We start from the raw sequence: 15,714 nt of genomic DNA, 5'->3' as shown, positions 1-15,714 counted from the left end.
TTCATCTTCCTTACTTTAATAAAGGAAATTATGAGCTTCTTTGAAAGACATCAAACAAGCATCCTTTTTCTCTGCCTTTTAGGAGGTTTTCCTTATAATTTTGAAAAATGCTTGTTGAGACAGAATAGTAGAACGGAGGACTGAACTAGCTTATTTGTGCTACTAAATCTATATGATTTATCACATGCTTAGTGACAGACTAATTCAGTTAAGCCACATCATGGCCAGAAGTATAAAGAATGAGAAGGTTGCAACACTGCTTTAAACAGAGCCATATGACAACTCTCCAGCAAAATGGAGTACCAATGTTTACTTCTGATTATAAGGTGACATTCTTATAGCTGGTAGAGCAGCTGAGATCCCCTGTGAAACCCAGAAAGGTTCTGAGAAGCAATGAAAAGCAGACAGAGAAGAGAATCAGACCTAACTTCAGCTGAGAAGCTGTTGAAGGAAAGAGCACAACCTTCCCCATCAAGTTTCGTGAGTGTAGATATATGTGCGACTTTCATCTCTTGGGAAGTGTAAACACTGCTAAGTCCCAAAAGATTTATTTTTTTTAATAGCTCTTATAAGCATCTCACTATATGGTGAGCTATCAGTATGAAAAGGATTTTCTGCAATGAAGTATAACAAGCTATTTGTGAGGTTTATCCCCCTTTTTCCTACCTCTCCGGGTATAAAATCTACACAAATGATAGTTAGCAAGGTCACTAAAATTCAAGCAAGTGATTTTCTGCATTAAAGTGATTAAAATCACTCTGAGACAGAAGAAAGTAGTTTTCTGTCTCAGAGTCATGGGAAACATATAATTGCATTTCAATTAATTTACATGATAGAAAAGAGATTCAAGGATGAAGCATTACAGGTCTCTTTTAACTATCAGATACCGCAATGTGCTCTCACTGCTTGCTGGATGACAGTGCTTAAGTACTTTGTATTAAACAAACAAGCAATTTAAGGGCCAGTTATGCTTTATTTCAGGTGAATTCTCATATAAAAGATATATTCTCTTCTTTACATCTTGCACTACCTCCCCAAAGACAATTTTCCATGCACAGTGACATAAAATTAATGAAAATAGCAAGTTGAAACCTTTCTAATGCATTTAAAAAATCAGTGGCATGAATGAAAGTTTGTTTAAAGCTATGTGATCTCTAAAGATTTTAGTTGCTGTCTGCAGAATTAGCAGTCCATCCCTCTTAATCACCGGATTTCATCTCAAGTGTTTGATATATTTATTTGATGGAATCAAATGACATGAAACCCCACTGTCATAAACACCAAGAAAAATACAATCTATTCCTCAAAGAACAGTTGTTGTTTCAGTGTGGACTGAGTATTGCATGGAAAAGTAATCTTTCTCTGGCTTCTATAATCTTGACCTAAATGACAAACATATAATGCACCCAGTCTCACAAAATAATCAATGTGGTGATAATAAATGTGGTGCAGTTTTCACTATTCTTATTAATTCAGAGCATTTTCTGGGACTAGAGATCACCTTCAATCAAAATTTTGAAAGACAAGCCATTTAAAGGAAAGGTCAAGCTTCATGAGAGGCTTAGTTTTGTGCAGTTTTTATTGGCTGCATCATGTGACATTTTCTATCCTACATAGAGTTTCCAAGCCAAGCCTGCAGAGGTCAATAGCAGATACAATCAACAAGCTACACTTTTGAACAAGTTTCTTGAAAAAAAAATTGCTGCTTTTATAATGCTACCAACTCTTGTGAATATTCTATTTTGACTGGGGTTTTTATTCATTTATTTTATGCTTTCTAGCCTGAGGGGTCTCTCCTCTTCATTTTTTGTATAGTAGGTTTCTTATTTTCAGGCTGGGTTATTGTTCAGATTGCTTCTTGGAATTCAGACAATAAATACCCTTTACCTTTTCATGTCTGAATTCCATTCATTTGCTGTTTTGAAATGAATTTAAAGTGGTGGTCAGACTTAGTGCCTTATGGCTGGATAGAGACATCAACATTTCTTACTCTCCCTTTGCTACATTCCTGCAAGAGTTGTGCATTCTCCTCTTATTTCACACACAGCAGGGATCATAACTTTGTCTATTTCTACCTGAGTTTCCCAATCAGGCTGAGACACTTTCTAGAAATTTTTAGAACTATTACTTCATTTTAATCATATCCTTTTCTGAAATACCAGTTCAGTGCCCTAAGTTCTTCTCAGGGTCTTGGAAGCTTATTCTGAAAAATGTAAAGAGAAAAAAATACTGTTAACATTTATTTTTTATTTTATCCTCAAATTAATACTCTGAAACTTTTTAATGATATTATTTTTAGAAATGCACTGTCCTCTGTTGAATATATTGCTAAGACAGTTTATAATAAATACATTGTAAATGTATGAACCTTTTGTTATTCCTCAGCTGTGGGAGCTCTTTTGAAACCAATGGCAAAACTTTTACTAATTCATTAAATACTTCTCTGTCTTAGTTATAATTATCCTAAATCTGTTTTTGTCAGCCACCTTTCATTTACGCTAGGACATGCAAAACAAAAAAGTAAACTCTGAAGTGTATGCTTCTATTCAATTTGCCAAATAACTGAGAAGCCAGTAATCCATCCATAGTGACAATAACTATAATTCTTCCCTTTTTTTATAAAATCATCAATTTACAGTGAACAAAACAAACTTTTGCCAGATATAGCATTGTACTCTTCAAAGCAAAAGAGAGTAAATGAACTGAAATTATGTGTCCTAAAAAACGATTCGACTTTATGTAAATACTGTGTGGATGATAGTTTGAGGGGAACACACAAATTCAACTAATGTGCAAATTACTCTCTTCAAACCTTCTCTTGGCATAAAGCTGGAATTCTGCACATGAAATAGAAGCTCTTGTTTGTATGAAAGTTAGCTTCTGTTTGTCAAGGTAAGAGTTTTCTTAACTTGTTATTTGACTAATTTAATACAGTTCTTTATAAGCTCATTGTCACAGATAAAGTGAGACATCCAAAGTTTATTAGAAGAGCCTTGCCATGGAGTCATGAGGTGCAGAAAGTTCCTCCTTGCTTTCTAAGCTCCTCAGAGAGGAACTTGGGGACAGCTGGATCCAATTGTAGGTACAGTCTTTGTCAACAGATTAAGCAACTTTGTCACACAGAATTAAAGATGGCAAATCAGATATATATATAAAATTAATTATTTATTATGAAAATTATTAAGCAAAATATCTTAATAAGAATTATTTGGTACCCAGTATGTAAGCTAAAACTACTAGTAGTGTATAATACAGTATAGTGCACTATATAAAAGCAAATATATTAAAGCACTTATATTAAAGCTAGCAAAAAGGAACAATTGTTAAGTAGAGATCGATGTAATTCACCACGCAAAATCTCGTGGGCAGATTTCTTTCACTCGACCTTGAGGAGTGTCCTTGGGAGACATCCCCACTTCAAGGGAGGGAACATCATGCTCACATTCTAAGAGGGAATACGTTAGAGGAACCTAGAGTGAAAAAAATTTGACTGGACTTTGACAGTGTCAAGTGACTGACTGCCAGTCATACGTCTCCAGGTCAGCATGGCAGCTTTTGTGCCAAGCCTTTGCCTCACTATCAGGATGTTAATTTGGGGCTGATGAGCCATATTGATTTCAGCAAAATCCAAAAACTAAAGCAGCACATGGCAGCCCCCTCTCAGCCCACTGCTGATGGCTCCCAAAATAGGGCATTGTTGGAGTTGTTTGCCCATGTTCCAAGGGTAAAGAGTCCTGCTACTCTCTCCTACTGCAAATGCAGATAATATGGAAAAGATAATTAAATTTTTCAGAATGGATTAATATAATTTCATAAAATATTATATTAACTGAAAAATTCTGTTGGAAAGGATGGATAAATATGATTGCCTGGCAAAAGATTCACAATAGTACAGCCAGGATGAAAACAATTCCCCCTGCTGGCTGGACAATACCCTTACCTACAGATAGGTCCAAAAGTCAAATGGACTGTTCTATCTCAACCCCCAAAATGTATGGTTCATCCCACACCCGTAACCCTACCCTGAAGCATCAGGTGTCTGTGACCCCATTGGCCTAAGTCTTGTTCCAGCCCACCTTGAAGCCCCCTGATAAGGGGTCTCCAAGGGGCCAGATGCCCTCTTGGATCTTCCCCTCTCTTGGAACCCCCACTCTCTTGGAATCCCCGCTCTCTTGGAACTTCCACCCTCTCCTGGAGCATCCTCTCTACCCCTTGTCTCTCCCCTCCCCCATCCCCTCAGGCCTTGCCACGTGCTGTGTCTGGCAGCTCCAAGCAAGACCTTTCACCATCCATAATAAACCTTATATTCTAAGAGCAGCCTTCAGATATCTCTCATCTCCATTCATCAAAGCCGTCCTGGAGTACAGCCTTCTCTACAAAATTCTACCTCAAATTGGTGAAAAATATCCAGAAAACTAAAGCAGTATCTTTAGGGAATCCATTGAAAAATATTTTGTAGCAAAAAAGATATTAAAAGCAAATGGTAGAGATGCAGGGAAGGCCCAGTGTTCCTCCTCACCCTGTCCTCATCTTGTCAGTCACTGTGATGTGATCTTCAGGCTCCTGGTAGGTCTTTGTGCTGCTCTGAGATTGTCATGTTTCAGGAAACCCTCCAGTGCACTGTGCTGGAGCACTTGTGTGTGGTTTGTGCTGCCAGCAGAGCTGCTCTACTCTGCCGTGCTCCCAGTGTGCTGAGATCTACAGCTGGAGCTATCCCACTGTTCTCACACAATACTCCTCCTCCTTGTACAAAATAATGCCTCTCATCAGTTTATAATCCTTTCTTCCTGCATGACTTCCTGCTAGAGTTTTAGGAAGCAAGTTTTTTCTCATGCCTTCCTCCTCTGTGTGAATAAACTTAAACTATATACTTAATATCTGTTTTTATACCCTAAATAGACATTGCATGTCAACCATGCCCTTTGTCTGGGGAAAACTCTGTGCTGCACAAGATTTTATATGGCAGGCTACAAGACTTCTGTATCACTACCAGAGAACAATGAAACTGGGGCCATAAGACATTTCCAAGCTGAAGCAAAGGTAATTTAATTCAAGTTCCCCTAAAAAACAATAATATCAACACATCATTCTACTCAGCTGCTAGAAGAGGATTGAAAAGCAAGTAGCAACAAGCACCTATTCTTGGCCTATTTTCACTAAAAAAGTCTCATGTCAAACTACTTTTGACCACTTCCTAATCATGTTTATCCAGTCATCACAATTTTTTTCTTCTGCTCATCCTGAAAAAGGATGTATCTTAATACTGGGTATTCAAATAGCTGTTCTAGATATTTTCCTGAAAGTCAAGACAAGTACTGAAGAATTTAATGAGAAAATGTTCAAGTTAAAATTCAGTGAGGCTTTGAAAATTAAAACATTGCAAGGTTCGCTGATCATTAAAATAATTTTTAGTAAGCTGAAGATAGATTTTTGATATTGTAAAAGCTCTACATCACCTGTTCAGGAAAATGGATTTTGGATGTGACAGAGAGAAATAAACTAGAGCTGAGATAAACCACTGAACTCATAAAATACCCAGATTCATAATTTATTGAAATAAAAATGAAACATTGTTTTGCTTTTTTACACAGACATGACCAGATGTAATTGATACAGATGTCAATGACCAAACATGAGCAGTGCTAGAAAATTTGGTACAGAACCTGCTTTGGGATATTCTTCAACTAAATAACTCCAGAATAATTGCAGTGTGAATAACTCTGGCAGCGTGCAGTGCACAAAAAAGGAAGGATGATTCTGAATTTCATCTCAACACAGCAAATATGTAACTTTTCAATACATTAGCCAGTTGGCATGTTTATAGGTGATTACAACCTCATAAAAAATAGAATTTTCTGTGGTGATCAATGAAAGTGGTGCTCCTTGCAGCTCTTGTCACTTCCGTACTCCCCATGGATAATCTCTGCTCTTTGTTCCACCTGAGAAAACCTGTAGGAATGCGAACACAGTGCTGCAAATGTGAAAATGAAGACAAATTCTCTTGTAGTCAACAATAAGAGAAGAGTAGCCATAAGAGCAAACTCTATCTCTCCAAGAACCATGATAGTGTTTGCAGCACAGGTCTTGAGAGAGAGGGGAAAAGAGAGGCATCAACAAGTTATGAGTCACTCCTTCATGGTTCTGTGTATGTTTTGATGCCTTTAGGAGGTGTTGATACCTTTCCTTGGTTTATTTGGGATTGGACACTTAAACCACGAGTTTACTCCCCTGAGGAGCCATTTAGTAAGAAGGAGCCTTGGGCATTTTCAGCTCTCCCAATGCACACATATCATCCCTGAGATAGCTCTCCAGCCACTCTTCAGACAGCTGGCTGGTTGAGTCTCTATTCTTATGCATGAATTTTATTCTCACAGTGATTTTCCTAAATCTTTGCTGCCGTATTACATTTGCCTATTGGCTCTATAAGCCTCATTACCTATTCTTCTTTAGGTAATTCAATTTTTCCTCGCAGGTCAAATTTTCTGGACTTCTGGTCAGTCTCACTGCTGTTCTCTGAACTTCCTCCAGCTGGTTTGTGTCTCTTTTCAACCATGAGACAGTAAGGTTAATGGAATCTAAATTTACACTATTGCATGACTGATGCTTAGTTCTCTGAGCTTATTTTGCTAATGCTGTTACATTATACTTTACTGCATTATTCAAAACTATGTGAAAGATTTGCCTAAGATGCTTATGCTTAATTTTTGTTTGTTTTTTTGGCAAATCCTCTCCATAATGTTTAGAAATTATCTATAATGATCACAAACAATAGCTATTCATTAAAAATTATTCAGGAAGGATTTGGATGGTTGTTTTTGCAGCTGCAAATTCAGTAGTTAGCAAAAATTGTTAATTAATCACTTTTCATGCACTTTCAGTTCAGAATCCAGCAAAACAGAAACATGGTTCTTACTTCTATGCTTTTCATCCCTGTATGCCAACAGAAACAGAATAATTCTCAACTCATTTCCTTAAATGTCTTGCAAGTCCCACAGAGCCAGCAATTGTAAATCTTTTTCTGCCAAATTATAGCTGCTGGCCCAGTCCTTGGTAGCAGTAATTTGCATACCATTGAGTTCCACACCAGTCAGAAGCTCTCATATCAGAAAAAAAAAGAAAAAAAGATCCATTATGCAAAGTCAATTTTACATTACACAATAGGATTCACATATGCCAGGTCTGGATGATTTTCACTGAAAATGTAGATATCTTTGTTTTCTTTGCAAACACCACTTTGTTTCAGAGACTTTCTATTGTAGCAGACCTTTCCTTTAACTAAAGAAAAATGTAGATTTTTTTCTGATTTGAAATAGGAGTTATAAGTCCTTGTGTAACTATCAGTTTGTTAAAGCAGGACGACTCCCTTTTTTTGTGTGATAACAGCAGGAGATAATTTATTTTGTGAATTCTTCCCTGCTATTTAAAGAGATCAGATGATTGTTTTGCATAATTGAAATAATTTTAAAAAATATTATTTTGTCCAGACTTCCTCAAAAGTCCTCTGTCACAGTTTTAAAATAGTAGTCTTGCTTTTTCTTATATTATTTACAGTTTGCAGCTGCCTAAAGTCTATCTACTTGACATGGGAATCTCAACTAAAAAAGGATTAAGCCCAACTAAGAATAATTTAAGAAAGTTTTTTTCTTTTAGGCATTACTGTTATAGAAGAGGGATAGTCATGCACAAAACCAAGTTCTATTTCAGCTGGAATGGATAAAATAAAGACCATCCTTACTTTGGAGAGCTTCTTTCCAAACAGATGCTGACTGCTCATGGGTGCTGCTGGTGAGTGCTACTGCTTGGGAAGTAGCACTGGACAGAAGAGCACAAATGCTGTTGCAGAGCAAAAAGAGGGTACAGTTGGGTCTGCACTAAATGATACAGACCCTCTGCTACAGATTTTCTTTCTTCTGTGCTTCTGCTATGGATAAGCACCACTTCAAACTCAACCACCAGCTGGCTGGTCCCCAGCATCATTCTGGCTTTAAAGCTGTTTTTCCCCAGAGATGATGAAAAAGGGAAAGAAATAATAAAATGTGCTAGTGACAGCACAGTGCTACTTTAGAAAGAGGAAAAAAATTCTTCCTGATCGTGTGCTCCTCCAAACCATAGCAACGTCTTCACCCTCTCCTCTGCTGTATCTTCAAAATAACTTATGTTTTCTATCACCTTGATATAGCATTCGACATTCCTGACATACCCTGCTCTATTCTAAATAAAGCATGCTGCACAAGCTTACATTTCAAATATAGGCTGAGATAAAGAAAGATTTTAGCAGGAGGAATGTTAAGTCCTTGCTGCCTTATTTGTTTTATTAAATAGATCTTTCTGCAGTTTGATAGGTCGTCTACAACAGATTTCCCATGCTGACAAGTTGTTTCTTTCTCCATCTTTCCTCACAAGCCTGAGTACAGAATTTCCAGCTGGCCTAACTTCTCAGTTTAATGGCTTTGAATGTTTAAGTAAACCAGAGAAAGACATTATTTTTATATGCCTATTGGTTGACATACTGGAAGGAGAGATAGATGTCCCCATCCTCTTTACAGAATCAGTTTTATAGGGCAGCACAGCTCAAGTGTTATCAGGAAAATAATACAGGTATTGATTCTCTTCTTCACTACTCATTGTTTATTTCTTTGTGCTTGCAGTTCTTGTAGCACATAATGAGGGTTTAATGTTGGTCTAAGGAAAATGTAGAAAGAGAGTCAAATATTCTTCAAAAGGAATTATGCTCATTAATGAGAACATTTGCTATCTTAAACATCTGTTAATAATTTGACACTGAGCAGTATCTTCACTCCCTTTAAGTGAGAAAACATTTTATGTTCCCATTTGATTTTTAGCATATCAATAAAGAGATGTTATGCTATTTTTTTTCATTTAGTTCACACTGAAAATTTTCAAAGTGCTTGGAAAATGTGAACTAGGTAGTTTTGGACACAATTTCAGAAATACTGAGCTCACTCCCATAATAGAAGCAGTTTAATTTTTCTCAGTTCTGCCAAGTGTATGTTAGGGATTCAGTTTATTCTTACTTTTGCTGTGGTTAATTGAGGATTTGTCCCAAGTTTTATCTATAAAACCTCAAATTCAAAACATTTCTGTAGTAAGCTCTAAGACAGCAAGGTAAGCTGCCCCATCCTTACCTCACACGAATGTGCAAACATGCACAAACATAGGCACACACATATTGGCAAACGGATTCAGTGTTTCTTATGGCTTAATATACTGTTGCAATTCCTTTGCCATTTTAATACCCAGTCAGATATAGCTGCTGGTACTTGTAAACTGGAAAGGTCATAAAAACCTGAAAAAGCTTTAAGGCAATAGACACTGAAGGAGAACCCACCAACCCTTTGGAAAACTCAAATTACTAACTTTTATTTTCATACTGCCTTGGCAAATGGAAAGAAAAACTAGAACACAGAGTCACTAAGATAGCTCATTCAAATATTTGTTATGAGTAAATAAAAGAGAAAACCAGCAGGAGGGAAATATTAATATTTTCCTTTAATCAGATTCAGCACCCAATAACTACTGAACTGAACAGCTTGCGTTCCAGTTTCCATCTGAAGCATATTAGTTTGGCATCACAAGAATCACCAAATTACAAACTGCTATTAGTTATGCCCCTACATACTCAATAATTAAAGCCATATCTGAAATATGCATAAGTATTCTGTAGAGAAAACTGGAGCACTAATGAAGGGTTACTTTCATTCTAGCTGCATTTTGGTAGCTAGGGATAGAAGCTGTAGCCCACAGCACAAACTGCAGTGCAGAAATGTCTGGCTCCCTATCATGTTTTCTTTCCTCATGCTCACATGTGCAAGCAGAGAAACACCCAATACAGTTTTTTAGGAATCTAAAACAGAGGCAAAACACATTCTAATGGTGTTACAAAGTTATGTCATGCATTTTTTATTATTAATGCATATAATAACCCAATTAATTCACATCTGTCTTAGATTTATTATTATTGTTCCCTTTAAAGTCTTCTACCTACAATTATGCAAACCTATAGCATGAAAATTAGCAATGCAGCTATGAGCACCTCTATGGTAAGAATGTTGTGATTTGCAAGAGGCATGAACCTTATTCCCAGTATCACAGTAATATATATCACCAGAACAAAAGTGAGCAGAACTGAAGGGTATTTTCTATTTGTGAGTGAAGTGTCAGGGCAACTGCAATCATCTTAGTATTACAGAGCTATTCAGTGCAAGGAAGAAAATTGCAACAGGAAGAATTTTCAGGGGGATATAGGAAGGAACTGGTTTCTAGCTGCTGCATACTTGCAAGGTCTGAAGCCTCTGTAATGTGCCAAACCAAATTGTGTGGTCTTACTGAGGTTTCCTTGGGTTAGATTCAAGTGTAAAAAAGAGCATTCACTCACTTTTTTGACATAAAGGCTTAATCTGTTACTGATCTATTCAAACTTGATATGTATTTGTTAAAACTTGTAGAATAGTATGCTCCAAAACTCTACATACAGAGAAGCTCTCGAGAGCCTAAATTCTGCTTGTGTTCATGTGTCTGATATTACCCATTTGCTAGGTGAAAACCAAGCCAGACAAACAAAAAACCAAAGACAAATGCAGTAAATGCAAATTTAAACCAAGGTAGAATACTAGACCAGGGGATGCATGTGTAGCTTGGGCCACCTGAATGTAGCTATAATTACACAGTTCCATGAAAGGGGGGCATATATGTCAGACAAGAGATGAGGAAATACATGTGATTTAAGTGGGAATGCTGCTGCATACTCCATTTCAGAATCTGACTCTTCTAATACAATGCAGTTAATCACCAGTAGTAAAGTACAGAAAAAGCCTTGAAGAAATTTAGTTTCTACAGTGTTCAATGACTTTCTCCATTTTCTCTAACTCCATCAAATCTTTTAGATTGTCTCTCTGCATTTAATTAAAGTACAGGGAAACAGTCAAATGGGAGGATTTTCCTTCAGTGTAAATGGAAAGACTATTATGTATCACCATGGTGCAGAAGAAAGGTTTATACAGAAAATTAAGGGCGCATTTGCTACAAAATGTGAGCATTTCCTCCCAGTGGGCCCAATTCTTTTTTCTGCAGTCAAAATTCAGGGTACTAAACAAAACTTAATTTTAAAACCCTATGATATTCAAACTCTTATTTTTATTTTGGGAAGCAGCTGCCTGTTAGATCTGTTAGGATGCAAGTTCAAGGCATGGAAGAAATTTACTCCTTTGTATTAACTCAGTTCCCTTGTTTACTAAAACAAACAAACACACACACAAATAAATCCCCCAAAAAGCCTACCCCAATTATAATGAAGGCTGATAACTTGAACAAATGTTTTCACTGCAGTTTAGCTGACTACCTTAACAGTTTATAAAGATTATTAGGTACATGCAAGGAGTTTTCTCTCCATGCTTCAGTCTGTACTTACATATTTTCTAGCCTCACTGTATAACAACCCCCTGGTGCTTCCCCAAGGAACTCGCTGGTTGCAAGTTTGGGTGCTCCAACATTTTGCCTATTTGACATACAGCAACAGATCCTTGGCTTCTGTAAATCAGCCAAGATCCACCAACATCTCTGGAATTACTCTGGCACCAGTGTTACATGATTGCATGGCTTGGCTTTAAGGGCTTATAAAAAGAAAAATAGAACTGAGAAATAATGTGGAGATTTGCAATATCAACCTGTAAACCTTCACAATGAAATGTGTAATTCTCAAGGGTTGCATTCACAGTTCTGAGCTGCTTGTGTTGTATTTAGGCTAAGAACTGAGGCAATTCCAGCAATGTGTGACAGCTATGTCAGGATTGTGAGAACAGCAGTTGTAGAGGTCACACTCATGCTTTCCTGTGAGGGGGGATAGATTTTAATTCTCATCTGTTTACCTAATAGTATTAAGATGATGCATTATTCATAAAATGCCTTTGTGCTTCATTTTAATCAGCTTTGGTGTTGCTTTTAAGTATTTTTGTTGTTTTCTAATCTTTGCCTAATTTAAGTATATGAGAAGAAATCCTATGTATGTATTCTCACAGCATCTGTCAGCACAGCCACTCTAGGGAGAAGAACTTGAAGCTGGGTATCTCCAGTAGATTTTAATGTGCCATAATTTTCATCAATCTGTATTTGAGTTTGGTCTTCTGGGGCATTATGTTTGCCTTCCAGAAAAACTGATTAAAGGGCTTGGAAAGCTACTCTGTACTTGCCAGAGACTTCCCACCAGCACTGCTGTGGGTGCTCCTCTCTCCTTCCCCACGCACAGACTTCCCCAAGCCCCTCACGCCAGGGTACTGTACCTGTGTTCCATGGGAGTGAGTCCCTGCACATTGCATCCAGTAACACTGGCTGGGCTCTGGAAGCCCTGAAAAATAGACTAGCTTGCCCAGTAAACTGCATCAAGAATTAGTTCCTGCTCTAGAAAAAAAACCAAGTTTTTTTCACTGTGACACTGAAGGAGCTCACAACATTGTGTTTATAAGGAAGGTAAAGAGGTTACAGAATCACACAGTATATCTGCTGTCATGTAAGAGAACATTTATATAACACTGCAGACAGGTTGTAAGTCACAGAGCCAAGCTGGGAGGTGAGCTGACAAGGTCTGCCAAGTGTCTGGGACCTGCCTCCCAAATTCTGAAGCTGAGAAAACTCAAACTTCTACCCGTAATAGGTTACATTTTTTGGTGGACTATCTGTCACAAAGATATTGAAGAAGTAGATTACTACATCAAAATGAAGAATAACAACTGAGAGTCTAATAACTAACTTTAGGGAAACCATATTTAATTTTATGGAGAATTGTCAACAGCACACACTCTGAAGACTCTAACCTGTTTGTGCATGCAAATTCTGAACAGTATGTTGGAACTCCTACTGCATACAATAATATTCACCAACTCAGAAAGATAGTGAAAAATTTGTGTCAACATACAATCCATATCAACTAAAGATATTTTCTTTTTTTTTCCCTTAAAGCTGTACCTTTTTCTATGTAAGTGCTCATTTATAGCACACAAACAATTGCAGAGACCATGTTATTCATAGTTATTAACAGAAGAATAAAAAAACACTATATCAGCACTTTTGAAATGATTGGAGCTTTGAATTGGAAGGACTCGTGTAATTTGTGAGATATTCCAGCACCTTTGGTATGTTCAGGCACTGATATATGGATCCTGTCATGAGTCCAGTGTTCAGGAACACTTCATGTGATAATTAAACTCTATGTATTTTGCAGAAATGAGCTAATTTACTCTTTCTGATGCATTTTAGTAACTTTAACAAATACAAAAATTTAGGAATTTGTCTTCCTCATGTTTCAACATATTTACAGAATCCTGTTCAGGACACCTTTTTTTCACAGAAATTTCAGTTTATAGATATTTCTTTTAAATACAAGGTTACTGTGGGACACGATATCCTAAATTAACCCAGTGGCTCACTGTGGCTTCAAATAAGATCAATTTAAATCATAAGATCCAAGTACTATAAGCAAAACCACCATATTTTAGATAACTAAAATTTAAAAACAATATACAGGAGTGACTTCTATATGCAAAACACAAAACATGCAATTCAGACTTAAAGTAAAAATATTATCCAGGGACACTGCTTGGAATTAGTCTAACAAATAGCATACTAGTTGATTACTAAATTTTGTGTTATTTTCCTGAATAATTCAGAGTGTTTTAAATATAAACTATAACTATTAAAATGGAAGCAGAGTAGGCAATTTATCATCACTACTAAATTTATATCTAGATGTCAACTAGAAGGACAAGGTTTTGGTTTATCACTCATGAAAAATACTTTGCTTAGTCTAAGCACAAAAGGGCATAGGTTAGCAGTTTGAAATTGAGAGAAATATTCTTTCTTATACAGTCATAATTCATGAAAGCCTATAAATTCACAAATGTTTTATCAAAGAACTCTTCCCTGGTTATTTGTTATTTCTTAATTTAGGTTTTCTAAATCTGTGGGGTTTGTGTCAAGTTATCATGGCCATGGTACAGATTTCACTGTGCAAGGAGAAAAAATAATCCAAATAGGAACATGTTTAACAATAGGAACATATTCAGAGCATCCCATTGAAAATGCAGTGTTTCAGTTTTTGCTTTCTGATAACATTTCAGAATTTCAGACAGTTATTTTCATGATTAGTAAAATTTATATTGGGTACCATACACTTTAGTGGAAGAGCCTCTACTAAAATTACTTTTGAAATTCAAGTGACATATGGATATTGTTTCTCATTTTAGTTCCTAGGGATTTCTAAAACAAAAGAGCAATCCATATGATTTAATATTTCTTTCAAGAGATAACTCTTGATTCCTATCAAATAGAGGCTCCAAGAGTGCTCAGTTTTATAATAACATTATAAGTATCCCTTTCCCAAAATAGCCATTGAACTGAAACATCCTGTTTCTCTTAAAATAATTATAGCACTCTTTTGCATAAGATGTAATGTGTTCTTACTAAGCATTAAGCTTATTATGTTTCCTTCATTACTACTGCTTGTTTTGAAAGTGGACTCATTTACTTCTTGGTTATCACTCATAAGCATTTTTTCTCCCTGTCTCCCTTTTTTATTCCCATTTCAAGGCTCATAACAGACTAGATGTCTTTGAACAACATACACCACACTCTCCAGCATTAAAAAAAAAAAAAAAATTACTCTAAAAGTAATTGAGAAAAGCAATTCATGTCACGAGAAGGCCATGACACTTTAATGGCATTTAATTTTCACCTGGCCTGTCTTCATGCTGCTGCTGTTTAGAGATGCTTATGAACATCTCAGAGGTAATGGATTTTGTCCTGTTTTTTTATTCTGACCCATCTCAGATGAGTTCAGTCATTACTGCCTAAGAAATTAGCCAAATGAGGTGTGTGTGAAAAATGTTTAATTTTCTGTTCCTTAATTAAGGATAGAGTAGTTTACTGCTTTCTCTCTGACTCAATTTACCCAGAGGGTCCACTTCATGTCTGCCCTTCATAAAGCTTGCATTTCTAAAAAGGTTAGATGATGTAAACAAAGTAAATAGTATTAATTTTTCAACTGCGACAGTAACCAGACTTTGAACAAGATGCAAGTAGTAATAATCCACAATTTTTCTATGTATTAGACTAGACTGTCCTCACTGTCTTACCTAGAACTATTTTTGAACATATTTTTTGAATCCATGTCGTAACTTAATGTAGTCATTCCATAATCTGAAAGAGAGAATGAATGTTCCTCACTAGAAGATGACATGAAAAGCTTTGCTTTTCATGACATTTTCAGAATATTTATTACTCCCTTCAAGTAGTATAATTCATCCTCACCCATATCCCTGATTTGGTCTTTTGGTACGAATCTTCTAACTTTTGCCATTTACCAGGTAATCACTTGTTTGAAAAATCCTCATCCTTTCTCAGAACCCTAAGCTCATTTTATTTCAGGTAGGAAAATATGTACCAATTAAAATGAAGCTGCTTCACTCTTTATTTTGCCAACAAAGAAACTTGAAGTTTTATAGAGAAAATAAACCTTTCTTTTGCTCAGGTCAGTGAGATTAGCTAGACAACATTTAGGAACTCAGCATTCCCTGTAATGGAGTGAAACACCTTAACAATTTAAACACTTTAACAGGCAAAGCAAGCCAAAACCATACAATGGGAATTCACTCTAAGAATACTCATGTCAGGCACAAAGTAACTTTTCCATCTGTATAAAGCCAT

The 15,714-nt window shown here is 36.4% G+C and overlaps 1 long non-coding RNA gene across 1 annotated transcript; it reads right to left on the bottom strand.

The window, feature by feature from the left end:
* Window positions 1-5,532: 5,532 nt before the first annotated feature.
* On the bottom strand, window positions 5,533-15,195 carry LOC110482815 (uncharacterized). The gene is made up of 2 exons (XR_013342076.2): window positions 7,736-15,195; window positions 5,533-5,949 (listed from the first exon to the last, which is right to left on the bottom strand). It is a non-coding gene; the product is annotated as an uncharacterized LOC110482815 (long non-coding RNA).
* Between the last annotated feature and the right edge of the window lie 519 nt (window positions 15,196-15,714).

Source organism: Lonchura striata, chromosome 2 (genome assembly GCF_050655825.1).
Source record: "Lonchura striata isolate lonStrDom1 chromosome 2, ASM5065582v1, whole genome shotgun sequence".
Taxonomy (NCBI): Eukaryota; Metazoa; Chordata; class Aves; order Passeriformes; family Estrildidae; genus Lonchura; species Lonchura striata.
Note: the sequence above shows the minus strand (reverse complement) of the source record. Positions and strands in the feature narration are given on the sequence as shown.